The sequence below is a fragment of the Brachyistius frenatus genome, unplaced genomic scaffold (genome assembly GCF_029030835.1).
Source record: "Brachyistius frenatus isolate BFR_SWC_R1_liver_20210118 unplaced genomic scaffold, ASM2903083v1 Contig_59, whole genome shotgun sequence".
NCBI lineage: Eukaryota > Metazoa > Chordata > Actinopteri > Embiotocidae > Brachyistius > Brachyistius frenatus.
In genome coordinates, this window is record NW_027210658.1 from 1,585,847 (window position 1) to 1,613,519 (window position 27,673).

Genomic DNA, 27,673 nt, shown 5'->3' on the forward strand with positions numbered 1-27,673 from the left:
AAGCAACACCAGCTTTCAAATGGATTTGATTTTGTGTCCACCAGATGAATATAAATGCTACATTCAAATGTGTTCGTATCCATCCTGTACAGAGAAGAGTCCATATGGACGACTCCTTCTTCTGGTATTTATCACATCAGAACTCAAAGTTTTCTAGAAGCTCCAGGTTCACAAGTTGTGACGTGTTTGCTGATGTTTACAGAAAGGTCAGAGGTTGTGGAAGTTCATGTTTGGTTGGATGTTCAGATAATATATTAAAATTTTAGTCATGTAGAGTTTGTCTTCATAACTTTGATAATAGTCTACGTCTGAGGAAAATGTTGATCTTCCAAACAGCCTCATCTTTTCCCTCTGGGTCTTTGTATTTCCTACATTACATTATTACATCGCTTCTAGACGCTGTTCACATTGCAGTTGCCTAGCAACGGTGTTTCTACGACTTAACCACTTGAACGTCAAGCATACCACTTCCACTATGCATACCATTTCCCATGTTGCAGCCCTGAGCACGAGTTCCATTTGAATGAAGCATAAGTCCAATATTTACTCTTCCTTTATCTCTGTTTAGGTATACACTAACAAATCATTCATGATTCATAACTTCAGTTTCTTCTAAAATGGAATATACCTGAAATCAAAATGTACTTAACTTTGATAAGGGAATTGATTATTTCAGTTTCTATTAGCGGATTCGATACTGATTTCAAGACCGATGAGAGCAAATGTTTGCAGTTTATATTTACAGCCTATTGAAATTAAAGGTAGCTGTTTTTCAAACAGCTGCCAGGAGGTCGTCACACCTTCAGCTTCATCTAACACTTCTCTCGAGATGAAGTTTCAAAGAGTGTTTATGAACAGAGAACAAGGAGCTACTCACTTCAGAAGAGGGAAAGGCAGCCACTGAATACTAATATTTTCAGACACTCTGTTGATACTCTACTGTATATAAAGACATATTCCTTCCTCCATTCAGTGTAGATTTTACAGATAACTTTGTTTTGTACACTTTAACAATTTCAGCCTGTAGGCATTACCATTAATAATGCAGTGATGGCTGGAACAGTGAATTTGAACACTAAAACCAATGTTTTCAGGAGTGATGAGAGCTTTAAAGCACGCGATCTCTCCTGATAACTCTCGTCTCTCCCTTCCACTCTAATTATCCCTTTTTTAAGCCAATCATTTTAATGTAGTAATTCAACTCCCGCATAGAAATGAGCCACGTCAACTTCTCTGGTGAATATTTATAGTGGAAAAAGTAGTCGACTGTCTTCTCCCTCCAGGCCAGACAATTTGGACTTCATCAATATGTATTTCCAAGGACTTCTGGAAAAGGCACTTCAAAGGAACTTCATCAAGGATTCCTTTTGTCTTTTCACCCAGTCTCATAACTGAGCCCACATACTCTCTTCCCTCTCTTGGTTTGACGTATATCAATAAATTATTCCTCTCAGGGTTACCGTGATGCCTCACTCAAAGAATTTTCTCGCTTTTTGTCAGGGGAGAGAATAGCACTGTGACATCCATCCAGACAGTGTTTTTTATGTCACTTTAAATGCAGAAAGATGTTACGATGTCTGAAAACAATATGCTAATAGAAATGAGGCAGAATATTTGAGTACAGATTAAGTACAGATGCGGTTTATCTACTGCCATGTTTACTAAGTGAGCCAAACACAAGCTCAACAGCTTTTCTTATCCCACGAGTCAACGCAGAATGGTAGGAAAATGAAAGGGGTGAGATCCCTTTGTTTACACAAATAATTCAGTGCTTCGCTGTGATATCAAAATATTTTAGAAAATATTTGCTAATCCCCCAACCTTTCTGTCTGCTGTAGAAACAAATAATTAAAAAGTTTTGTCCCATGAAGAGTGGCCCTATAAGTTGTTTTTGCAAACAGATTAATACAACCCATAGTGATGTTTCCTTGTGACAGTGAACTCTAGTTGACGAGGTAACCGTGATGGGAACAAAAGAGGAAGTTTGATAATGTACTTATAAAACCATAAAGTTGGTGTAGGGAGGAGGTTGGGGTGGATCAACAGGTCAACAAAACATTGAACACTCAGGGGAAATGTTCAGTTCCTGTTTCAAACCTTTCTTTTTACCATGACTCTTGCATAATCTTAACCACATCTTTATTATTGTCACCACAAAGGTCTATTTTTTTTTTAACCCAAACCTGAATCTTTCCCTAACAAAGTTTCTTTGGTGCCAAAACATATCCAAACTCTTACCATACAACTCATCATTAAAGGGTTACGTATCTCCTCTTTCTGGTATGCTCCCCTTGTCAAAAGGAACCTATACGGCTGTTCAATGACGAGTTGAATACTTTGCTACTTATGGTATCTGCTAAGCAAGGCAAGACTTGGGAAACTTCAATTGAGACTGTGTTACTATAGAAACAGGAAATAATCTTCTAAGTCAAATAAGTAATCAAACCCACCCAGTTTTAAACTGTTTTTCCTGCTACAGCCTTATGTGGCTAATGGTAGAACATTTTAGATACATATTGCTGTGGAACTAAAATTATTGAGTCAATTTGCTGACTTGAAGCTCTTCAGTGGTCACTCTATGGTTTGGCACACCACAGTTAAAGAATTGTTTTTTTTTTCACAAAACTAAAACAGTCAGTGCATGTCTCTCTCCAGGAGCCATTTTCATACCATACCAGTTGCCCTTATTCCCTTCATAATAATTTTCATATAACGCAACTGACTCAGAGGAATTTAGCGAGAACTAAGTTCAATGTAATTATCATCAATTATCACAGTTTATGGATATTGATTCACAGCTGAAAGTTACACCTTCAATCTAACATACTGACATTTTCATTTTCAGTTTTAGTCTTTATTATTTTGGTCGTTGTTTTAATTTCTTTAACCAAATCACTGTACATATGTCAGACAACAGATATGACATAGTACATATTTGAATAATAAATACATATGAAAGGTAAGGCAAAGGAATAACGCTTTAGTCACACCTGATATATATATTGAAAATATATTTTGAAAACAAAAAGTACCCTATTTAAAAAAAACACAGGAAAACAATATGAGCATACTTCAGTTTGTGTGCATCTCACACAGCTACATTCCTTCTTCTATGACATGTTAATTTATCCTTAAATGTCCATTTTCATGTCATTGTTAATTTTGGTTCGTGTTCTTTTCTGTCATCTAATTGTTTTTACAGTAGTCATTTATTTTACTTTTACATGAAAATGTTGCCTTCTGTAATTTGTAACAATAGATACTTTTTCACATACACTTAACACTCAAATCTGTGGTTAAATAATGTTACAAATGGAACAAGTAAGAGTACTTTAGAGATGCAATATGATTTTCGACATCCACTGGCGACCTGATAGACATGCATCCAATGCTTTTTGTGAGTTGCATTGGAAGTACTTTTTAAAATTAGTTTCTTAAACTTGTTACATTCTTTGTCTTTTTCATCATTACTTCACTGTTTTAGCCTTTAGTTTGTTGAATAAGAAAGAAGTAAAAATAAAAACTTTTTTTTATTGAGAGTAAGGTCAGTTTTGTGCTATCGTGTTTCAACTGTAGCTCCAACAACCCTGTGGACTTCAGAAGCAAAGGGTTACCGGACATAGACGATCATCTAACCTCATAGGACACTGGTAACTTGATAATACATCTGCCAACAGAGTGTCAGATTGATTGTGTTGCAAACTGGGAAGCCAGCAGGGATGTTTCCTAACAGCACCTGCAACTCTGCCCCGGGCTGAACTGGAGACGCATAATACAGTTATCTCATTCTTTCCTTTGGCATCAAACAGCAAGCTCTATCTCTAAAGGCCATACAGGATGTGGATTTTGCTGCTGTGTCTCTTATCTGGTGGACTACTTTCCTCATCACAGTGCTTTCTTTACTGTGTGGCAACTAATTAGAAGTAAAAGTCTACGGCAGTTTGAAGATGAAAAAGCAGCGATGGAATTGTTTTATTATTAGCTTCTATCCATTGTGATATGTTTTTTAGTCATACCAATTGTCAGACAAATACAAAAGAACATACGACATCACAATTAAAGACCTAAAACAACATAATGCTACTTCGTACAACAAAATAATTGTTATTTAACCAAGGCATACTGGATGTTTATTGAGGACAGTAAAAAACACCAACTAAAGTTTCCGCCACTCTAAACTCTGAAAATCCATGTAAAGTTCCCATCAGTATATTCAATAATATGCTTGAAGCAGATGCGGTTGCCACAATACAGAAAAGGTGGCCTGAGAAGGAGGCATGATTAATTTCAGACATGATCAGATCTTGCTGGAGGTGGGAAAGGAACCAAGATTGGGTGGCGACGTGGCCTGATTCAGTGATGAACAGCGGGTAGAAAGGTAAGTAGGCTTGTAAAGGCTCAGGTGTGTCACAGCTCATCCTTGTTGTTTAGTTGAGTCTCTTTGTCTTGTTAGTCTTTTCCTGTCTATTTCAGTCTATTCTCATTTTTTGTTTGTATTTCAGTGTTTTCCTCATCATTTGGATTTGTCTCTCTGTCCCTAAAGGTTTTCATGTTCATTTCCTGTTTTATTTTGGTAACTCATCTTATTTTGTTTCTGTTCTCTTCCCTTCCTCGTGTCCTTCCTGTGTTGATTGTCTTCCTCTGACCTGATTGTCTCCACCTGTGTTCAATCATCTCCCTGCCCTCTTATATATAAAGACTGCGTGCTCTTTACTTCCTGTGTCAGATCATTGTGCTGCCATTGTTGGTAATAAGCCTGTTATACCTGCAATCTTCCAATTCAATTCAATTCAACTTTATTTATATAGCGCCAAATCACAACATAGGTTATTTCATGGCACTTAACACATTAAAGTCCTTACAGCAAGACGTTACAATATTATACAGAAAAACCCAACAATTCAACAATTCCCACATAAGTTAGGAGGGGAAAAAAACTCCTCTTTAAGGGAGAAAAACCTCCAACAGAGGGAAGGAAAAATTCCCTTTAACAGGAAGAAACCTCCGACAGAACCAGGCTCAGGGGTGGGCGGCCACCTGCCTCGACCGGTTGGGGTGAGAGGAGAGCAGAGAGAGAAAAGGACAGCATAGAGATACAAGAGAAGAACTGTTGGTGGAGACGACAAGCGCAGGGCCAGTGTTTTGTAGATTTGTGTCTGTCCTTAGTTCTTTCCATTTGGACCGGGGTTTTATGGATTGTATTCTTCATAGTTTCTGGATTTCAGCTGTAACTGCCTCTGCCTGTTGAACTGATCATTTCAGTAAAGAGCCTAACTTCACTTGTTGAGTTGTGTGTTTGAGTCCTAATCCCTGACATTGCAACAAGGTGTTAATATAGTTTAAAGTATAATATCAGGACTTGGTTGCTCACTTGATATGTGTTACTCCGTTTGAGTGAGGAAGCCAAGCAGTCCTCGGAAGTAGGATAAAGGTCAGAGACACAAGGATGGCTGAGGTAAACCTTTATTGAAGGTATCTTGATGCGTAGGGTCAAGTGGGATTAGAAGATGAAGTTGGATATGGTGGCTACATTGAAGGAAGGCTATGGGAAGTTTAACATGATATGGAAGGAGTGGAAGGAACTCCAGGCTGTCCAATGAGTGGTGAGAGTGCTGGGGGCTAGGCTGGCAAGGATGGCCTTTGTGATATAGTGACCAGTTCGGAGATGGTTGGTTTTAAATAAGTAATTTTGTGGCTTAAAATTGTGGTACTGGCATTGGATCTTTCTTTACATCTGGGGCCAAGGTTCTTAATGTCTGGAGGGAGAAGCGAGACAGAGAGTCAGCAATTGCGTTATAATAACCAGGATTAGATGTCGTGAGCTCATCAACTAGACGTCAAAGGAGGAGGGTGCCCACATGATAACTCCCCTGTGTCAACCTCCTGTCATCGACCACATCATCATTGCATCTATCAACAAGAAGATACTCCTGTGAGTGCTTGCACAAAAGGTTGGATACATCTTCTTCTGTGTTTTTGAAATCTGCTTTCGTTAACAATGTTGAGTATGGTGAGATTGTTGGAATACCCCCACAAAAGGGCAACAATACCAACTGGATAGTTTTCGTGGACAGCTGTAGAGGATTGGAGGGAGCCTTGTAGGAATTTGATGGGCCACTTAGCCAAGAACTATCTTTCACCGTAGTGGCCACCAAAACGACCAGAAGGAGCAGCATCGGTATCAAGCTAAAGTATATCTGGGTTACAAAGTTGGTAGTCGTGGAAGAAAGTGATGCCATTTTACGAGGTTTGGAAGAGCTATCAAGGGTGAGAAAGGAAAAAGTGGCCTTGGGCGAGGAAGAACGGTTTTTAGAAAAAGAATGATGCGATGGAGTTTCTCAATGGGCAAGAAAGCCTAGAACTGGATGATGTCGAGAGTAATCCCAAGAAACTCTGAAGAGTTTGAAGGACCTTCTGTATTTTCTTCAGACAGAGGCACGCCAAGCTAAGTTAAGACTGATTTCAGTGTCAAAAGACTGTTTACTGGAGGTGATGAAAGAGGGGCTATGAACAGGAAGTCATTGAGAAGATGGACCAGATGTGGTATTTTGTGATTATTGATGAGGATCCAACGCAAGTCTTCTGATTGTGAGTTAAACAGTTTTTGTGCTGCTCTTGCAGGCAAAAGTGAGTCTTCCAGACAACTCCAAAGAGACACCAGAAGTCTGGAGGAATTGGAAGGAATTTAAAAGGCCCTTGTAATGTCAGCTTTTGAAAGCCAGTCGTCCCTGCCGGTAAGTTTGATGAGGGAAACAATGTGGTCTACAGTAGAATGTCTTCGGGAAAATTTGTCACTGGGGATCAAGCTGTTTAAGCTTGGGATTTGGTCACGTCGGGAGCTGAGAGGTCAATGATGATGCAGTTTTTCCCTGAATATTTTCTAATTGCGATACTTAGCAGACTAATGTGGAAATTTGGAAATACTTGTTAAGAAAATGGACCAATCATGAATCCCTCCTTTACCTCTTTGGTCAGCAGTGAGGCGACAGTGACAGAGTCTCCCTTAGGGAAAACTGGAGGTTTTTACACTGGAAGGAAACTGAGAGTATTGAAATGACTCCTGGGTAAAAGCCTTCTGAAAAACCTTCAATGATAAAACTGTATGTGTTATCTGGATGCTTTTTGAGAGCTTTTAATGCTGGAATGTTGATGGGGGTTGAGGCAGACTCCGCTAGACTTAGTTTTGTAGGGTTATGGGGGCAAGCTGGGCGGGAATGGCTGCCACCATAGAAGGAACAGGTGTGGAGGTATCTGCACTGGGACATGTTGCATCCAGAATCATGGAAATTATTAAAACAGTTTGACCTCCTTGGAGCATAATTGGTCTGCCTTTTCTGTCTAATCTCTGAGGCTGGGGAACACTGCAAGTCCGGGTGTTCGATATTTGGGAGGGGTGGTGGTTGATAAGTCAGTAGGTGCAGAAGGTTGGCTTAGAGGTTGTGGAATGTTTTGAATTGGAAGGGTGCAGGCTGTAGCAGGATAGGAAGGAGCTTCACATGTATTACATGGAAGAGCAAAAATACGACAGTAGAGTTACTAGTGGAGGTTTCATCAATTCAACCAAGACCCCTAGGCTTGGTTGAATTGATGAAAGTCAGCTGCAGCTTCAGAAGCGAAGTGAATGTGATCTTGATAAAAGGAGCAAAGAAGGTGTCTGTAGAGGAAAATACAAACTCAAGCAGGGTGAGCTCTTAAAGCAAGATGGCGCTGTAGCACACATAATATTTAGACCTTCATGGCTGTCAATATTGGTGAGGGATAATGAGTTCTGCAAAGTCAATATATTTACCAGCAATTATCTTTAGGCGAAGGTTTGGGGAGACTGGAGAAGGTTTTTGAGTAGGTATGTTGGGAGGATGAATGTCTGGAGCTAAAGAGAAATGCAGGGTGTTTGGCTAAAAAGTCGGTTTGACAGACTAGAAGGTAGCCAGAGGTGTAGTTAGTCTCAGTGATTCAAGCAACTCGTGTCACATTAGGTGGATCCAAATGTGGAAGAGAACAGACAGGAGATTAGAGTAGGTAGGTATTTGTAGAGGTATGTCCACAAGGGGAGTGCTTGAGGAGTGGTACCACTTCTGAAATTCAGATAAAATGATCTCCTGCTACTTTTTGATGTGTAGCTCTACTTTTTCTGAAACCAACTAAGGTTTATTGGTGACATAATTTGCAGTCTAAGCAATTATTAACAGTGACAGATCCAGTTGTTATTGGGTTTTTTGTTGGTGTTTTTTTTTTTTGCTGGGCTACATTAAAGAGCCCTGATTAAAGATTTGCTGATCATTAGTTCCACAAGTGTCGTAATATCAAGAAATATCATAATGCTTTTACTTCAAAGTTTCTGTTGGAAAATGATCCATATTGCATGAAACCCTCAGGATGACTTGACATAAAAAATGGCCAGAATCTGGAGACATATTTTTTCCTTTATCATTCATCCATTCAAGGTGATGAAAAGCATACAGTCGCCCATTGTATTGTTGAACTGACTTGAAGACGGATTACACAGCGGCTCTTATCAGTCCTGAAAGCCAAAGCATTCTTGATGTCAGAGCAAGTTTGACAAATGGGTGCGAGGCGCTCTCTTACAGCCTGTTTGTCATCACCAGTGTGACAAGCACAGCACCCATCTGAATAGAAGCAATCTGCTTTCCCTTTGCCTTTCGCCTTTGATAGGAAGCGCTCGCCTGCACATTATGTTTGCACCTTCCAAATTTGCTAATGAAATATAGAGGCTGGGAAAAGTCTCTAAACATTTCATTGCTCACATTGTTACAGCACATTTTCTCCAAGGGCATCATTTTACTCAGCCACCACAATCACAAACACTTGAATGAAAAAACCAAATTAGTGCATATTACAGTATGACAAACGTTTCTATTGCATGTCAGAGCCAATCAGTGCAAACAGAAGCTTCTTTTGACATAGAACTGTGATTCTTCATCCTGTTGGAGTCATTATGTGGAACCCAACTGCTGGTACCAAAGAGAGCCTCTGATCCCTGAGCTTCCTGTGATGGCACCATGGCCCTGAAGTGGGTCATTTAAAATGACATCCATAGATGTTTGTGTAACTGTGTTGCAGGAAACCAATATAATAGGGTAGCATCACTGAACCTGTTGCACTGTGCCTTTTTTCAGCAGCTGGATGCTTCAGGTCTAAATACCCCTGTGAACAAACAGGGCTCCCAGAAGTTATATTACTCTTTAAGGTTCTCTCAAGGAGATGCATGAGGACTGAACAAGAAACGTGTTTGCCGTCTTGCTGGCAGAGCGTCTCTTTTTATGGATGTCCCAACAGCGCAGGTAATAAAAGTCTGAGCCGTTAGAGGGCTGCAGGGAGAGGAGAGGCCCGCGTGGGGTACAGGATGGAGGGTGTGTTCAAAGGGACAGATGAGGGTTTAAGACAGGATGCTGCATTAATGAAAATCCCACTTTGGTGTCTGGTTCCCACTTGAGGGATCAGTGGAATTCAGAGGTCTGTAGGAACCTTTAGCGCTACAATCTCTCATCCTGGCATCTGACCTCTTCACACTGTCATTTTATTTCACTGGAAATTAATACCCCAGTGGCTCTGTCTTCATACAATTACAATTATATATAGAACCTAACTTTTTTTTTAATTTGGGGTTTAGTTTATTTTATGGTGCAGTAAATTCTAAAAAAAATTTGCAAACTATTTTCATAATTTCCTTTAAAACATATTTTCTATTTAAATTATTAAAAAGGAGAAGTCCTACAACATAGTCTCTTTTACTAACATTTTGGATTATTTCTGACATTTATGCTGCATATCAGTTGAACTGTATTTTTACCTGTAGTTTCAGCTGAATTTGAAGCTCTTTATTTTTGTGGTTAAAACTAATTTTATGACAAATAAAATAATGGATTTCACCCACTCAGCAATTATAATTAGAAACATAGTTCTACATACCTATATAACTGTATGATATATTTCTATTTAACCAAGATTAATTAATTTTTGTTCGTATTTCTAGGACTATTTACTTACCTAATACACAATTTAATATTGTTTTGGGACTCTAATAAACAAATAACTGTAGTGATACTTTCTACATTTGCCTTTAAATTAGTACCAAATTGCACAAGGCTCTCTTGGAAATATTTCTGTAATACACAGCTGAAAAATATATTTTTCTTTAGGAAATTATGAAAGAAGATTCCAGGAAATTAAATGGAAACTACACGACTCAGAAATACGTGTAAAGTTAATATGAGTCATTTTACAGTAAATACTGACCGGATAGAATTTTTCTCTACATAAAGTTGAAACATCCATTGAACCTATTTCCAACTGTGCAAAAAAATGTAAACTTTCTGCTGATGAGATGTAGTTAGGAGCTCTCGAAAAATCTACTAAGTGGACCTTGAGTTAAAACTATTTTGTTAACTATTGTTTTGCATTGTCACCACCAAGGTAACTGCTCAACTTTGACCTCTTAGATGCCTTCTGCAGTTGTGCATGCAGCTGTGGGAAACAAGTGATGTAATCAGTTTTATCACATCGTCTTTGCTGTTTTAGTTGCCTGAAAGTACAAAAATGAAAGAAGAATACTTAAAAAAAAAGATTATTGTTTGAATTAAAACCAGGGAACCATCATTGCTGCCACAACCATGCTTTACACAGTGCTTGGAGATCTGCCCCAACAGGAAAATGCTCCTCTCCTTAGACCACAGAAATTAGAGTGGCATCCATCTGCCATAATTTCCGGACTATTGAGCGCACCTGAATATAAGCCGCACCCACAGAATTTTTAAAAAATAATTATTTTGAACATAAATAAGCCGCACATGTCTATAAGCCGCAGGTGCCTACCGGTACATTGAAACAAATGAACTTTACACAGGCTTTAACGAAACACGGCTTGTAACAGAAATAAATAGGCTTTAACGAAACACGGCTTGTAACAAAAATAAAAAAATTAGTGGTAAACAGTAGCCTACTAAGAAAGTCATTGGTCACTATCTTCCTCCTCCTGTGCACTGAAACCACTGAAGTCATCTCCTTTGGTGTCGGAGTTGAATAGCCTCAGAATTGCTTCATCCGATGTTGGATCGTTTTCATTGTCGCTTTCGTTACTTTCATCCGGAGGCAAATTCCCCGCTGAGCTCATGCTGCCCTCTTCAACACGCAGCAGTCCAGCCTTTCCAAACCCGTTGAATCCATAAATTAGCCGCGTCGTTGTTTAAGCCGCGAGGTTCAAAGCGTGGGGAAAAAGTAGCGGCTTATAGTCCGGAAAGTACGGTAGTCTACAACACCATCTAGTTCGCACAATGAAGCGTACAAAAAGTCTGTAACTCTTTTTACTGGAGAATAACTGCTTCACAAAATAGACATGGTTTAAAAACAGGAGAAAAGACTCAGTGGTGTGATGATGTGTCTGTTTGAACTTGGACCTGTACCTGTCTGTAAAACAAGTCTATTTTCAGTTGACTAGCATCTTAGCAGTTAGCTGGCCAGCGACAAGGGTTCATCTTCGGGGTTTCAGCACATCACTGACCCTGTAGTAACACCTGTGTGAGGAGGACATGTGGGTTGACTGCACAGTGCAGGGGTTCCATCAAATCACTATCAGCTGACTGTACTGGAACTATTGTCACTGACTGAGTTACCAGTGGAGCTCAATGACTGAGTGCATTGTTGTAAACCCTGTTGTGATTTACAGTATGTTACTTCCTCATCGAAATCATATTCAAATACAGACCACAGAAACAATGTTGATGTGACTGATAAACTCATCTGTAAAAAAAAAAATGGCTGCTTACCTATTATTATGAACAGTGTCAAGTCTCGTCCTGTCTGTTAAGTTCCTTTTTTCATTTGGTCTCTATTGTTCATGTCGCTTCCTGTTTTATTTTGTAATACTCGCCTCTCCTCTCGTTTCTGACACCTTCACTTCCTGCCCCTCGTGTTTTCCCGCCTCTTTGATTGTCTGCCGCGCCCTGATTGTTTCCACCTGCGTACAATTGTATCCCCATCTTCGTGCGTATACTCTGTCTTTCCCCCTCTTGTTCTCCAGTTCGTTGTAGTTTTCATTATCTTTGTACCAGCGTTCTTGTTCCTTGTGAATTCTTTCTGTATGAACTGTGTTTTGGACTTCTGGATTTTTGCCTTTCGCCGAACCCCTTTGAATTGATCATTCTGGTTTTGAACCTCGTACTGAAAACTGGCTCCAATTCTGGAAACTCGTTTTTTTAACCCCTGTTTTGCTGAGCTTCAGTAAAGCCTTTTTGATCTCCCCTCCTGTCTGTTGAGTTGTGCTTCTGGGTCCCATCACTGTCCGCCCCCGGTGACACAGTGCTTGTAGGCTAAAGGCTGGTTTTGTACTGAACTGAATGTAACAGTTCCAACTAGCAACAGACTGAAAAAACTACAGTAAAGTGAAGACAGACTGAATTAGTGCAGAACGTTGGGTCGGTGAGGACGATGATGTGTTCATACGGGATGCATCGGGGTTAAAAAGTAATAAATCCCAATGTTAAAGCTTATTTATACAAAACACATTATTGTACTGAATCTGTACACTAAATCAAAGATTTCTGGGCGTCTCTGAAAGGCTGTCATGACGATGTGATGACATGTATATAGACAAGTGTTATAGCTACTGAAAGCGCTGCAGCAGCCCTCACAGCTCAGATAGTAACATGAGCATACAGTAAAGTGGAACACTTGACATTAATGGGATATAATTGCTGTTTCAACTAAGACAAGCTCATATACATCTTGGTTACAGTTTATTTAGAGAAACAAAAATATCTCAGAGATAATTACTCAGAGCAGCTCGGTTTACATCCTTTATAGACTTTTTACTCTTTTAGACGAAGAGAACTTTTCTTTCACAAGAGCTGCTGTCTGGAATGAAGTGTTTCCCTGGACAAGTCCAGACCCACACCGGCATCACGGGTACTTAAAGGCAATTGAAAAGGCAAAAGAGAGGTGAATCAATAGCCTGTTTTTGCACTTCCCTGTCAACTCCCATTGTTGATATGTTCAGAAGGCACACATGAGGCCAGCAGGCTGCAGCATAAAAATAGCTGGCACCCTGTATAGCAAGTAGAGCATCCTGGGAATAATTGATAGAAGTGGTGGTGGAAGTGACGCCAAGATTAAGTGATTAACGTACTGTAGGAGGAAGCCCAGAGCTCTGGCTTAAACAGGATAGATGCCTGCTGGATGCAGGGAATTATACACTCGGTGCTGTATTGTTTAGGTTTCCAGCTCACCTGTTCAAACTTTAGTAAGACTGTCTTTTCTTAAAAAGGCAGTGTGGGCATCTGGGAGGATGGTGATGGTGGGGTGGGGGCGGGGCATGGTAAGACAGAGCAGCTGATGCAATCGCTTTCCTGTTTCTACCCAGAACGCAGCACACATACTTTGACCTGAATCAATGGAGTTTTAAAACCAGGCTGAGTCTCGACTGGGGTTCCCTTGTGTGTGTGTGTGTGTGTGTGTGTGTGTGTGTGTGTGTGTGTGTGTGTGTGTGTGTGTGTGTGTGTGTGTGTGTGTGTGTGTGTGTGTGTGTACACGGTTGTGTGTGTGCATGTGTGTGGAGAGTGGTGGTCATTGCTGCAGGGGCACCGAATGAATCTATTATCCAGGGGAGAGTTTTCATTCAAACGGGCATTTTTATAACAAAAATCGTGAACATTTCTTCAATGCACTCACTCTCAAACAATAATCTTCTATTCTACAATTTATTGAAAAGTTGACACTCGTGTCAACATACTCATGATCTGAGGCTATTCCCTTTAATTTAATTCAATTAAATTGTATTTATTTAACGCCAAATCACAACGCAAGTTATTTCAGGGCACTTAACAGTAAAGTCCTTACAACAGAACATCACAATATTATATAAAGGAACACAACAATTCAACAATTTCCAAGTGAGCAACAGGAAAACAACTCTTTATTTCTCATCATTATACATTTTAATTCTTTAGAATAATATTATAGATATTTTAGGTTTTACAGTTGTTTTAGAAATCCTTTTATGAATGACAACAGGCCTTTGTCACAGCAGATATTTTGACTTGTCATAGATGGAAACTTACCAATGACATTAATAATGCCATAACAGTTTGACAGTGAACCAACATGAACTGCACAATGCAATGACCCTGAAACAGAAGCAGCTGCAAATAATTCAGCTGTCATTTTTCTTGTTATTTACACGTTCTTTCATACGGTCACATTTCAAAATGGTTTCTTTAAAAGCCATAAAGAGATATTTCTCCCAGACTGCTATGGAAGAACCTGACTGGTCTAAGCAGAGCCTTCACTTTAACCAATTCCAACACTTTTGGGACAAACTTCAACACCGACTGTGAGTCAATACTTGTCACCCAGCATCGGTGTTGAACCTCGCTAATGCTCTTGAGAATGTCATGCGTAAAAAACTGTGAGCACTCACTGGGAAATCATACTGACTAGGGATGAGACGAGTACTCGGCTGAAACGAGTATCTGGTACAGATAATGTACTTTTGACAAATAATAATATCATCTGAGTAATTGTGTCAATATCTCTTGATGAAGGCTTCTAACAGACACTAGCTGTGTGTACACAACTAGACACAGAGCCCCACCCCCTCATTGACTGCTGTAGCTCTGAGACAGAAGTTAAAGCAACTCGCAACCTTCCTGGTTAATTTCTGTCATCGGCTCATTTCAATCAGGTTTTATTGAGCCGAGTTACTCTGACAACTTCATTCTTACCGGACGAGTCTCAGGTTACAGCTTGTCACTCTGCTTCTGCCGGTTTGTTTTCCTTTTTTTCCATCGGCTCAGTCCTTCCTCATTAAAATATCTTCACTGAGCTGAGCGCTATCAGTGAGAATATAGTGAAAGGCTGAATGCATATGTTGATGTGGACTGTCTGCATAAATCACCCTGATTACCACCATCAGTTTATTTAACAAAGCAATAAAACCAGGCTAACGATCTTGTGGGTATTGCAAAAACCTACCGCAAAAGGGTTAAGTTCATAAAGAGCAAATTTTCTGCTTGACATGAGAAAGTGGTCATAACGTAGTTCCAGTTGTATTGAATTGCTTTAAAAACGTTTCTTCATTATTGATTGTCTCCCTATATCAGTTTATAAACTCAGTGTGGGATTGTCTGTGACATTTTAACTTCTGATAATTCTGAGGATTAGAACTGAGACCTTATTTTCATCAGAGTTTTGTCTGAGGTTTCTGATTATGTCAGTAAGATCAGATTTAATGCTGTGATCACAGGCTTATTACAATTTTTTTTCTGAATTATTTCAATATGAAGTTGCTCACAAGTCTAACAGTGTTCAGGAGATATTCTTGCACTCTTTGCAAAGGAATTATTTAGAAAACCTCTACTTGTGTATGGGAGTCAATGGGTGTTTTGGCTTCTCTGCCAACTTCTGCCTATCAAACATTTAAATGATGACGTGTTGGCTCACAGGACAATCTATACGTTATAAAGCTAGCATAAATTCAAATTAACCCTGAGAATCTTACAGTTTACTGGTGCGTGCTTCTTGCTGAGTGCTGTCTCAGAGGAGTTTTACTTTCACTGGCCAATGGTGAAGGGCTGGAGGACATTACCTATGAATTATTAGTGCAGAGCTCAGCAGCACAACGGAGCCATCAGGACAGGTTTTCTGTGACGACCCACCTGCAGTACTTCCCCTGCACACCGCTATCGTTAAACATTTAACACTAAGGCCGCTTAATTATATATCAAAGTAATTGTTCATCGGTGAAGAGCAGCACATACACCGTCGACTTCTCCGTCTCATCAGTAAAGAAAAAGAGGCCTCTGCTGCTGTTAGAGCAGGGAGCTGAGGTGACTGGACTTCAGCGGCATCACAAACCTGCAAGGGTTTTATTTTTTATTTTTATACCAACATGTTTCTGTCACCTGTTCTGAAGTGTTTGCACAACCATTCTTAATTTTGAGCACGCTCATCATACTTGTATATTTATAACACGTTTAGAGTGTTTTGATCAGTATACTTCAAATCATCTTAATTCTGCAAATTAATAAACTGTTTTTTACATTTTCTTATACAGATAGCATTATTGTCTTATATTGTTCTTTATTTATACTTTTTTTTGGTGTTGTTATTTTTAGATGTATTTAATGAAGAAGAACATCATCACTAAAGCAATGCAGATACAGGAGGGGCAGAAACAGTAACAGTAAAATGCTCAGACAAATTTACTCCTTCACTTTATTGAAAAACAATAATAAAATCTAAAATGATACATTATAAAATTATAAACAAAAAAACATTTTTTTTTTATATTTTTAGTTTATTTCAAGTTGCAATCTTTGGATTTGCTGTTTTGCTCTTCATTCTGTCTTGAAGGAGTTCCCACATATGCTGAAGACTTGTTGGGTATTTCTCCTTCACTCGGTGCTCCAACTCATCCCAAACCATCTCAGATGGGTTTATGGTCATGAACCCGAAGACACTAAATGTGTATTGTTCAGGGCTAATCTCAACTGTAGAATATTAACAACAAAAACTGAATCATATTCATGAAGGCACATTGCAAAGAATTTCCATATTTTATCTGTTGTTTCTCGTGAAATCTGACTTTGTATGTTAAATATAACATTTTCAAAAATAATTGAAAAAAACAAAACAATTATATTCACAATAGTGAAAAGTTCTATCTCAACCAATACGTGTGAGGATTCCTGTCTGATCCTACTGTGTTTCCCTCTATTTTTGTCCCTGATCACCTCTCCTCGTGTGTTGTCATTTACCTGTCTGTTTGTTAATGTGTGCCACGTGCTTGTGTTTTGTTTTGTGTCCTCGCAGTATCCTCCTCCAAGCTCCGCCCTCTGACTCACCATTCTCCGTCAGCACAGCTGTGCCTCATCTCTGTGATCACCCCGCTGGATACAAATACCCCGGTCTCCCGTTTGCTCATCTCAGTCAGTCCGTTTACCTGCATGGTAGCACATCCTGTAAGTCCGTCTGTCTCATCATTGAGAGTTTCCGGTTCTGACTCCGTTTTGCTTCTTGCCTACCTGCCGTTCACCAGAACGAAGAAGATTCCAGATCGTTCCTCGGAGATCATCTGCTGCAATCTTGGCAATCCTGTGTCGAGCTTCGAGCATCACACAGTCGACCCTGCCTTTCCGTCCAGTGTCGAGCCTCGGGTGTCACCTGTATGAAGAAGCCTTCCAGTTCGTTCCTCGGAGATCAGCTGTCGAAGGTTTGGCCATCCTGTGTAGAGTCATGGACATCACACAGTCGATCCTGCCAATCTGCTGCGCTGGTGGAGAACCTCGGGATTCCCACCAAGCCACGTCAGCCTGCTGCTTGCTGTGGAGAAGCCTTGGGATTCCCCAACGAAGCCACGCCTACCCAGCTACTTCAGCCTACCACTGCTTGTGGAGGACCTCGGGATTCGCCCAGTGAAGCCACGCCCACGCTATGTACCTACCTGCCTGCCAGCCGCTGTCCGCCACGAAGCCTGTTTCTGGTTCAGGAGGAGAGAAGTGAGGAGAGGAGACTAGTCTCCTCGCTGAACATTTGGGCTCTGGCCCCATACGGATTTGTATATGGTGTATTCTCTGCCTACTGTGCGTCAGTGTTTTGGTGAGAATAAAGGACTTCCTGGTTCGAAAGAAAACATCTTCCTACTGTGTCTGTGTCTGTTACAACACCATATCGTAACAATAAGGACATAAAAGAAAATCAAGTCAGAGTGGAATCCAATTTCATAATTACGTGAACCTTTCTTGTATTTATGATACGGTAAGTCATAATTATGAGATGCAGAAGTAATAATTATGTGATCAGGTCTCAATATTTAGGCTAATGCAGTTTTCTCCCATACCAAATGAATATGTGACAGCTCTGGTGAAAGTACACCGTTCTCACTCATCATGTCCTGTTTTGAGAGTTATCTAACGGCATAATGTTTGGTATTTTAGTATAAACTGTTATGTGTCACAATTGAGGAAATATGCAATGATTAAACGGGGATTTCCACAAATGTGGAGTAAAAAGTGTGTTTGTACATGATCAGTCATTAAACTGCAAAAATAAAATATTGGAAATAGCACATGCTAATGAGAAACAAACACATTATGCTTTTTATGGTATTTCATCATGAACACCAGCACCTGAAGATAAGTGTGAAACGGGCGTGCAGCTGCAGCTGGAAAATCAAACCGCAGCATTATGACTGACCAGAGCTTCCCTCAGCGAAGGTGAGATGAAGCGCCTCCGCATTAAGATGCATCCCTCCCTCTCTGTCCGGCGGTTATTATCTGAAGGAGCAGCTGAGCGTATGAAGGTGTTTCACAGGGAGCCATTTCTGCAGCCTGAGAGACGAGCACAGAGTGTTTCAGATCTCCTGTTACACTTCATTTGAAGTGTTGAATACATCCACTGGATGTAATTGTTCTGAGGCTGAGGAGTAATGGCATCACTTAGCAAGAGACTACAATAGTAATGGAATATACTTGTGTGTGTGTGTGTGTGTGTGTGTGTGTGTGTGTGTGTGTGTGTGTGTGTGTGTGTGTGTGTGTGTGTGTGTGTGTGTGTGTGTGTGTGTGTGCCTCTTGTATCCAGTTCCGTCTTTTCAAAGATGATCCAGTTTCTCCAGCATTGATATCGAACGCCATCCTCAGTCTCTCTGCTGTTAAATTATGTTCAGTGGGTTTATCAGAACTTTCCCACTGAACACCGCTGCCTGCTGCTGGAAACCAAGTTGGGCAAAGTTAATGTTCGTGCATCCTCAACAGTGAGATAAACAGCTACTGTACATAGAGCTGAGGAGAACTGCAGCAGAGTTGGTTCCTAATTCTCTACGGCAGGTGTTTCCAACCGGTAGCTCGGTAACTACAAGTATGAGTGTGATGTGTGGACAGACGAAGCGGATTCCGCTGGTATGGGTGGAGCTCAGCTATGTGAATAAATGAATTACTAAAACGAGTAGCTCTCGGACACTTTTATTTTGTTACAGTAGCTCTCAGAGGAAAAAAAGCTTGGAGGCCGCTGCTCCGTGTGTTCGTTACTAACGGCAACACTTGTCATATTAGAAATTATTCGGACTCAACTGTTGATATGAAATGAATGTGTGCAGGTCTGATCTACATCCTAGAAACTGATGCCTGTTTCCAGAATTATCTTTGAAATTAGAAAACATCACGGCACTCGTTACACATGAACTGTTTCCAAAGAGCTCCTCTCACACGGCGCGACTCGTGTCTGTGTTCAGAGAGTTTCAGCTTGTGCATCCTACGCATTTATCCTACAGCAACGATGATTGTATCACAGCGCCGCTGACTTTTTCAACTTCCTGGCAACTCGGCCTCCGACAGGAGAAATTTGCGTTAATTAGAAAAGCTCTTTGAGCAGCAAGAATATGCTTCAGGATGAATATATTAAAAGGAATGTTGAGACACGCTATAAATACAAAACAGCAATGTTTTCCACGTGTTGAGATAGATTTAGAAAAGGGCAGACTGAATGTTTGAGCTGAGTAGAGTCTCACAATCCATCTGCTCATTTACAGAAAATGGTTGTTTTGAATAAAATGATGCATATAAACACTCTTTTAAAAAAAATTGACATTCGTAGGTACGTACCTGTTAAGAGTTTCATCGCCCTTGGTGGAGTTTGTTCCCTCGTGGTTTAGAGAATTTTAATTATGCATGTGCCTCCTGGCTCAAAGAAGACATACAGCACACTACCTTCCTGCTACAAGTGGTACAAAGAATCAGCCAGCTGAAGCACATAATTACTATTTTAGCTTCATCCACTTGTTATGCTACTACTTTCTGTAAACATCCAAGCTTTAAGCTCATTGGTTTATCAGAGTACTGAGGATGTTCAAGAGGTACATGCGTCAATGTGGGATGTAAAATCTTTTCTGAACTATGTTTGCGATAACACATGTATTTTGTGTTCTTATCCGAAAGCCAGCAGGTCCAAAGGAAAGCAGTTTAAGAACACTCAGGGGCACGAAAGAGTCAATCCTCTCTCCCAGAGTAAGAAAAAAAACAAGACTGTAATCAGCAGAGAAACAACAGGCTTAACTGATGAATGTGCTGGAAGCAGTGTGATGTCATTATGGTGTCACAAAGCATTGAAGGTGCAGACTGGGGTTGATGGATGGGTCAGTAAAGTTCACAACTTGGACACCACACAATGTCGTTTTTCACCAATAGCCAAGATTGGTATATTTTAGCCCGTAACCTTGACAACCATCTTTCCCTAATGTTAACCAAGTATATTTGATGTCCTGCAAAAGGCACCTATTTTGGAAGCAAACCTCAGAGCCATTCAGTGAAGACTCATGAACAAGACCTCACAACATTTTAAATCTTTTACTTGGTTGGCGACAACTCAACGACGGGACCAAACAGTCTTCCTAGCTTGCCTTTCTACTGTTGGTCTCTCTTCTGATCTATCTAGCCAAAGTTTTGTGCTGAAATACTGGGGACAAACATGAGGGATAAATGGCCAAGTGTAAGATTTTGGGGATTTTGACAACGGCCAAACTATAATGCCAGATGACTGGAAGAGCCTTTCCAACATTGCAAAGCTGGAGGCATGGAACATACTGCATGCCTGCGTGTGTCCACACCTGCTGCGTGTCACCAGCCTGTCAGCTGCGGTGCTGCAGCTGCAGGTCCTACCATGAATCAATGACTTTCTCTTTGACAAAGGCCATCCGTGTTGAATTTTCGAGGTCTGACTAGTAATGAGTTGTAACCAAAGAGCAGTGACATTATTTTTGTTTACCCTCGTTCATAGCGAGACTCACAGACACACACAGCCACTCACACCGAGACAGAGGACCGATACAGATCCTGAACCACTGACGGGGTGTTGGGGGATGTCCAAGACTACGCCTGAACCTCAGTGTCTCCAACTCCCAACTTACAGGATATAAAGGTTCTGCTGCTGACACGTTGATGATAGACAGTGCACTTTCATATTAGGTTGGAGGGGAGGGGCGGTCACAATGTTTTGGGTCCATTTACACAAAATCTTGTTCAATAAATAGATGCCATAAACAGCAGATGAAACACATCTGTATCCTAAGAAAAGCCTATGATGACCCCGCCCTCTCCTGTCCTGCTAAGTCTGTTCTGCTACTAGTTTTACAGATAATAGGAGTTAACTTGGGGGCTTCCAGAAGACGTAAAAGACTGTCCCTCCAACATCTCATCAGCATGCAAATATTTGTACTCATTCACACACTTCATACAGGACTGACTCTCCTCACCATTGTGTTAGTATGTTTATTATTTTCAGTTATATAAATGACTGTTCAAAGATGTATCTGAGTGTGGCCTCTCATCTTTTTACCAACCTATACCCAGGTGATAACAACAGACAGACACGTTTTTTTACAAAGCTGGCGGTTAGGTAGGAACTGCAGAGTGAGTGATGTGACAGTTATGGGATAATAATGATACAACTGAGATGATAATGACAGCTATTATCGCCATATAGCAGCACTTCACCATTGAGCTTATGGGACATAACTGTATGTGGACTATATCTCCTCGGTAGGTCAGGATGTGGTGAAAAATAGTCTTCACCATTTGTCAATCTGCATCATCAGTGAGTGCTCGTATTGAGGGCCACCATTTCATATATCGCTGTCAAAGCAGAATATTCTTTCCTTTAGCAGACTTTATGTCCAGGTATTTTTTTCTGGCAGACTATGTCAGCATAATAAAAGCGTTTAAAATGTATTTCAGCATGCTTTCCATGCAAAAGTACATTTTTCAACATCAATTTCCTTGTGCATGTCATGTCGCATTACAACTAGTAGCTTTCTGGTTGTTGGATACCCACATATTATAAATAAATAATTAACTCCCCACTACTGATATGACTTGTTAATTAAATATGGTGTTTTCACTGGAGCAATGCATCATAATGCATTCGTATTAATGCAGAATCGCTTAACTTCACACTGGAACTGTGAACAGAGGCAGTTGTTCTTAGCTTTGGATGAGTCAGTGAGGTCACCCCACAAAGACACTCCACCTCAGACTGACAGCTGGGTCGGTGCTGGCGGGCCTCCTTCTGCAGCACGGAACAAACAGCAGCATCTGAAAAGAAAAGCCTCACTTCAATTATGCATGTGTTCAAATGAGGAGCTTGCAGAGTTTTCTTCTTTGCTTGCATATGCAAAGACAGCAAACTGGATCTCTCCACCATGTCCTCAAAGACCTTGCTCATGGTCAACCTTTCCTTTGATGTTTAGTCAAGACATAATTAAATATGAAAAACCATATTCACACCAGAGGATTTTAAATTCAATATAGTGGAAACTGCATAAACATTTTAGTTTCCAGTCAAACTAGAAATAATGTGTTGCAGTTGTATATCTTTGCAAACCAATGCAGTTTATGTTCATGTCTGTTCAGAGTCATAAATATATTTGAAGTTAAGATTTTTTATTAAGTCCTGATGTGTCCACATGCTTGACTAATACATGTCCAGAGTCATAATATATTTGAAGTGAAGATTTTTATTGGATCCTGATGTGTCCACATGCTTGACTAATACAATTTATTTACAGTACACAATCATTCAAGTAGAGATATTCTGCTGAAAGGAAACTGCAACTCAAAAATGTGGATGCTTCACACAAATCTAAAACACAGAATATCTAAACAATCAGTTTAAAGATGGACATCCAACATTAGTGTCCTCAATTCAGAATCTGACATAAATGTGAAATATGGTCACAATCTGTCCTTCTGTTCCTTAGTTATGGTGTTGAATAATGGGATTTTTCCAACCATCTTCTTGTCACAGTGAAGTTGACCTTTGTCATCACTTTACCTTCTTATCCTATTGGACTTTCAAATATTTTTTTTCAGTTAAGGTATGAGTTTTTGAGTTATAGCCACAAACATGTAACCTTTGACCTTTGGCCATGCTGTTCCCTCAAGGCATTCCCAAGACAAGGCATTCATAAACGGGTTGACACGAGGTCAAAGTGACCTTGACCTTTAGCCTGCAAAATCCAATCAGTTTCTTTGAAGCCAAGTGAACATTTGTGCAAAGTTTAAAGAAATTGCCTCAAGGTGTTCTTGGGGTATCACGTTCACAAGAATGAGTTGGATGGACAGACATGGACAGAAAACATGTGATTCTGGCGTAGAGGCAGAATAAGGAAGATGCAAATGATGCATCACTGAGGTGACAAACTCTGGGAGGCAGAAAAATTGTTTACATCCAACATATTGAAGACAGATCGGTGATTAAGATTATATAAATGCATTAATTTGTTGTCTTCTTAAGCCTGGGACACACTGCCGGCATGGCGTGTTGAATTTTTGAGGTCCGACAACTGACGAGTTGTATCCAAAACGTAATCGGGTGGTTTTTGTTTACCCTCGTACATAGCGACACACACACACACACACACCAAGACAGAGGAGAGATACAGAGAGAGCGAGAGAGAGAGAGAGAGAGAGAAACCCCTCGCTTCACCTGGTAAAGTGTCGTCATGATATAATACAGCCTACACTGTGTGATTAAACAATACATGTGTGATCACAGATCGTTTCAATGAATATTTTTGTTGGGAACTGCGTGTGAAAAATAGGCATCGTTTCTATTTTATAAATCTCCATCTTCATGTCTTTTAAGTGTAATAACATTACTTGTGGTTGTAGACACAACAATAAAAAGAGACCGTTTCAGTTCAACAGAGAAAACACAACATTGATTGTTTTTTTTGAGAGAGCAACCTGTAGGTCCATCTGTCAATTGGCTCGTACTGTAAACCCCCAACACACCAGCTGAGGTAAGGTGGTGTTATGCACCCTTTATTTTACCTCTACAGCCCTAGTTATGACAGTTCCCCCAGTATTTGTAATTGACCAGACACATCCCCAGATTCTCTGAAAGATGAAAGAAACCTCAGTGTCTGGTGTTGAAGTGACTCCCGGATGTTCTGTAAACTCCTGCTTCATGTAAGTGCGCTCGTCAGTGTGCAGCAGCTGCGGCTCAGGAGTGCGTTTGTTGGTCGGTTCTGTATCCTCTGCGCTCTGTACACAGATCTCTGACAGCATGTGACACAAACAAAACGTCTGTTTAAATCACAGCATCACCAATGCACATATTAAATATAGAACAGTGTGCTGATATCACTGATGAGTGCATCTGGTGAATAAACTGGGTTACTTTGAACAGATAAATGTGTCACCATCATCATGTCGTCTCTACAGACGCAAACACACTTTCTGTTCGCGTCTCTGAAACGTATTCAATCTCAATGTCTGACTGAAGATTTCTCTCAAAGAGACTTTGTTTAAAGTCTTACAAGTACATATTCAAAAACGTTCGTCATTGACATGATAAAAACAAATTATGAAAACATCTCTTGAGGCGTTCCTGCTCCTCCATCTTTTGTCAGTTTCTGCAATGTTACATAAATACTGTCAAGATTTATTTTGTTATTAAACATAAAATAAATGTTTAAATGTGTTTTAATGCTAACTAGTCAGTGCTTGATCAGTTTGCTTCAAATTCAATTTTACAAATAAAAGTCAATGCAACTAATGTTTTTTTTGTTCACTTTACTGTGGAAATATTCAACCTAATTATATCTAATTCATATAATGACTTCCTAGAAGTTGGTTAAACTCATTTTCTTTTTTCGGTTTTCAGTCTATATGATTCATTGAAGTAAAAAAAAAGACAGAAAATAAGGCCTTAATATTTATGAGTAAACTCAAATGAACAGTTTAATCTCCATACTGTGTCTAAACAAATCAGATGGAAAATTGTGATTCCACTACAGTTTTCTGTGAATGTTTGTAAGTTGTTAGAAAGATGGCTGAAGTCCAGAGGAACCTGCTCCTTCAGCGGTTCGTCCCCAGAGGTCCGCTTCTGTGTAAACTCACCCACAGTGTCCCTCACTTCTTTATTTGATGTTTGCCAGACATTTGATGTTAAACTCATTCAAGCTTGTAGACATAGTGTGGGACTATGAAGTGAGATTGTTTTGACAGGCTCATGATATATCTCTCTGTAGTGCCCGGCAGCGCCGATCAACAATAAACATGCCTGAATGCCTTCTGAAGCTATTTTACAGCTTTTGATTTTGCTAATACATTCTGGAAGGAAAAACACTTCCTGTGATGTTCAACACTTTTCTGTCGAGGAGGAGAAAATTGAACTTTGTTAATGGTCCTTGGTTTGACCTGTGCTGTGACCATGTGTGTGTGTGTGTGTGTGTGTGTGTGTGTGTGTGTGTGTGTGTGTGTGTGTGTGTGTGTGTGTGTGTGTGTGTGTGTGTGTGTGTGTGTGTGTGTGTGTGTGTGTGTGTGTGTGTGTGTGTAAAGGATGCGCATGACTACAGTACAGATAACGATAGATAACAGCTAACATGTCCTTACGCTTATAGCTGTATAATGTAATTTAATGATGATAGAAATATTTGTCCGCACAATTACATTAATACATGAAAGAAATAAGATTACGAGATGTAGTTTATATGTTGGTTTTTGTAGAATTTCTTTAGAAAGTCATGTTTTAATATAAACCTGGAAAAATAATCAAGTTTGAGGATTTAGAAACATTAAATACAAAAAAAAAAAAAAATTGTCAGAAATGTTAAATGAAAAAATTCAAATAATTCCAATCCTGCACTATTTTCTAGGTCAGCAATCAAACTGTAAGGAAATGAAAGACCTTTTTAACCTCTTTATACAAAATATCATATTTCTTTGAGGTGTATTCTTCCTTTGAAGCAGCATTCAGATAACACTCAGGTGGATTTGATTGACTCGTCAGAGGCTTGTTCAAGTAAATTGGTTTTGTTCACCTGGTATAAATACGGCTGTGGCTCAAGTTTCCAGCAGAACATTGCTCACTAAGTAACATCGTGATACTGAGAAACGTGGCATCAGGAGGGGAAACAAGGCTCAACTCCTTTGGTGGGCAGTGGATGATGGAAAACAGTCCTGATCTCCTGTTCTTCTCGTCATATACATCCTTCTGGCGGTACCAGAAGGGAAATGCCAGCTGGTAGTATCTGAGGAGATGATGACATTTTTATTGTATTTTGGAAAATATATGCTCATTTTGAATTTGATGCCAGCACCACATCTAAAAAAAAACACACAGGGGCATGTTTACCACTGTGTTGCATCCATATTCTTTTAACTACACTAAACATTTGGGATCTGCTGTGACCAGTTTTTGGAGTTTTGAAAGTGAAATGTTGTCCCATTCTCGCTTGATAACAGTTGCTCAACAGTTCAGGGTCTCCTTTGTCACCTTTTTCATTTCATGATTGGTTAATGCATTCTGTATTTTGTACATTCATTTAAAGTGACAACCTGCCATCCACTTTTTAATGATGTACGTGGCAAATAAAAAAGCGGAGCTGACCTCCTTAATCCTGTTCTCATAAGTTTGAGGTCATGGGAAGCTCCAGGTTAAAAGCCATTGGGTTCTTGTTGTTTAATTGTTGTCACTACAAAGTTTATGAAAAGTTTTACAGTAGTTTCACAATCAAAGATGGACAATAAAATGATTAATTTTAAACACAGTATACTAAGGTTAAAGTTTAAACTGACTTTGCATGCATACTGTATGTGTAATTTGTGAATGAGCTCATGTGCAGTGTTCATGTTTCACTTCTGATAATGTTTCTGAAGTTCCCTCCTACTTTTAATTGTTGCAGATTTACACAGTTTCAAGAGAGCGTGAGGCGGGATGTGAAGATCCCAGCTATGACGCCTTAACTTTTTGAACTGACTTGTCATTACAACTTTAAATAAATCTGTTTGTTTAAGACAGTTCAACAGTACTGAACATCATCAGTAGTGTTAAAAGACTTTTCAAACCTTTACTCCACAGAATAAAACATATGACCTCTAATAGTCAATAAATACAGCACACCAAATATGTTTTTTTTTTCTACATGAACCAGTTCCACCTCAAAGTTATCCAGTGGCTGAAATGAAGAGGAGGCCAAGTTCTACTATAATTAAAATGGATGTAGCATGTTGTACTTTTCTCTGTTGCATCAGATTTCAGAGTTGCAGTTGATCATTTTTTAAAAAGGCTTTCAGAGTTTTCTGAATCATTTTATAGAGCTGATATTAGCCCTTGAATTCTGAATGTTATTTAGGTGGAAGTGAAAATTGCAGTTTTTGCTGCAGTTTTTAAAAGTCTTTCTCCAGCCCGGTGATGGGGAAAGAGGAACTTCACATGTTTCCAAAGTCTCATGAGTGTCCCTGGTCCACCGAGCTGAAGGTTATTTGTTTTATTATTGTTGTTACTTACTTGAATTTGGGGATTTTTTTTTTCGGGCAGAAATTCCAAAACAGAAATAGCCTCAGGCTGTGGTCTTCCCTGTTTCCTATGGGAACCAGGCTGGCAGGACTCAGTCAACTAAAATGACACTTTAACTGTGCAACACAAAAAAAAACTATTTGGGGCGTATGATTTGGAAATTATTTTTGCTCGACACCAGAGTGGGTTTGGTCAATTTAATTTCCTCTGTTCATACCTTTCTGTTATCTGCCACCGGCTGCCTCTTCGTTTTGATTTTTGCAGCTTATTTGGTACACTGTTTTTTTTGCTGTTGTTTTTCTGAGTTTGTTGAAAATAATGTTTTTTGCAGTTGTGTTATAGTTAGCGTGCAGTGCACAACAACACA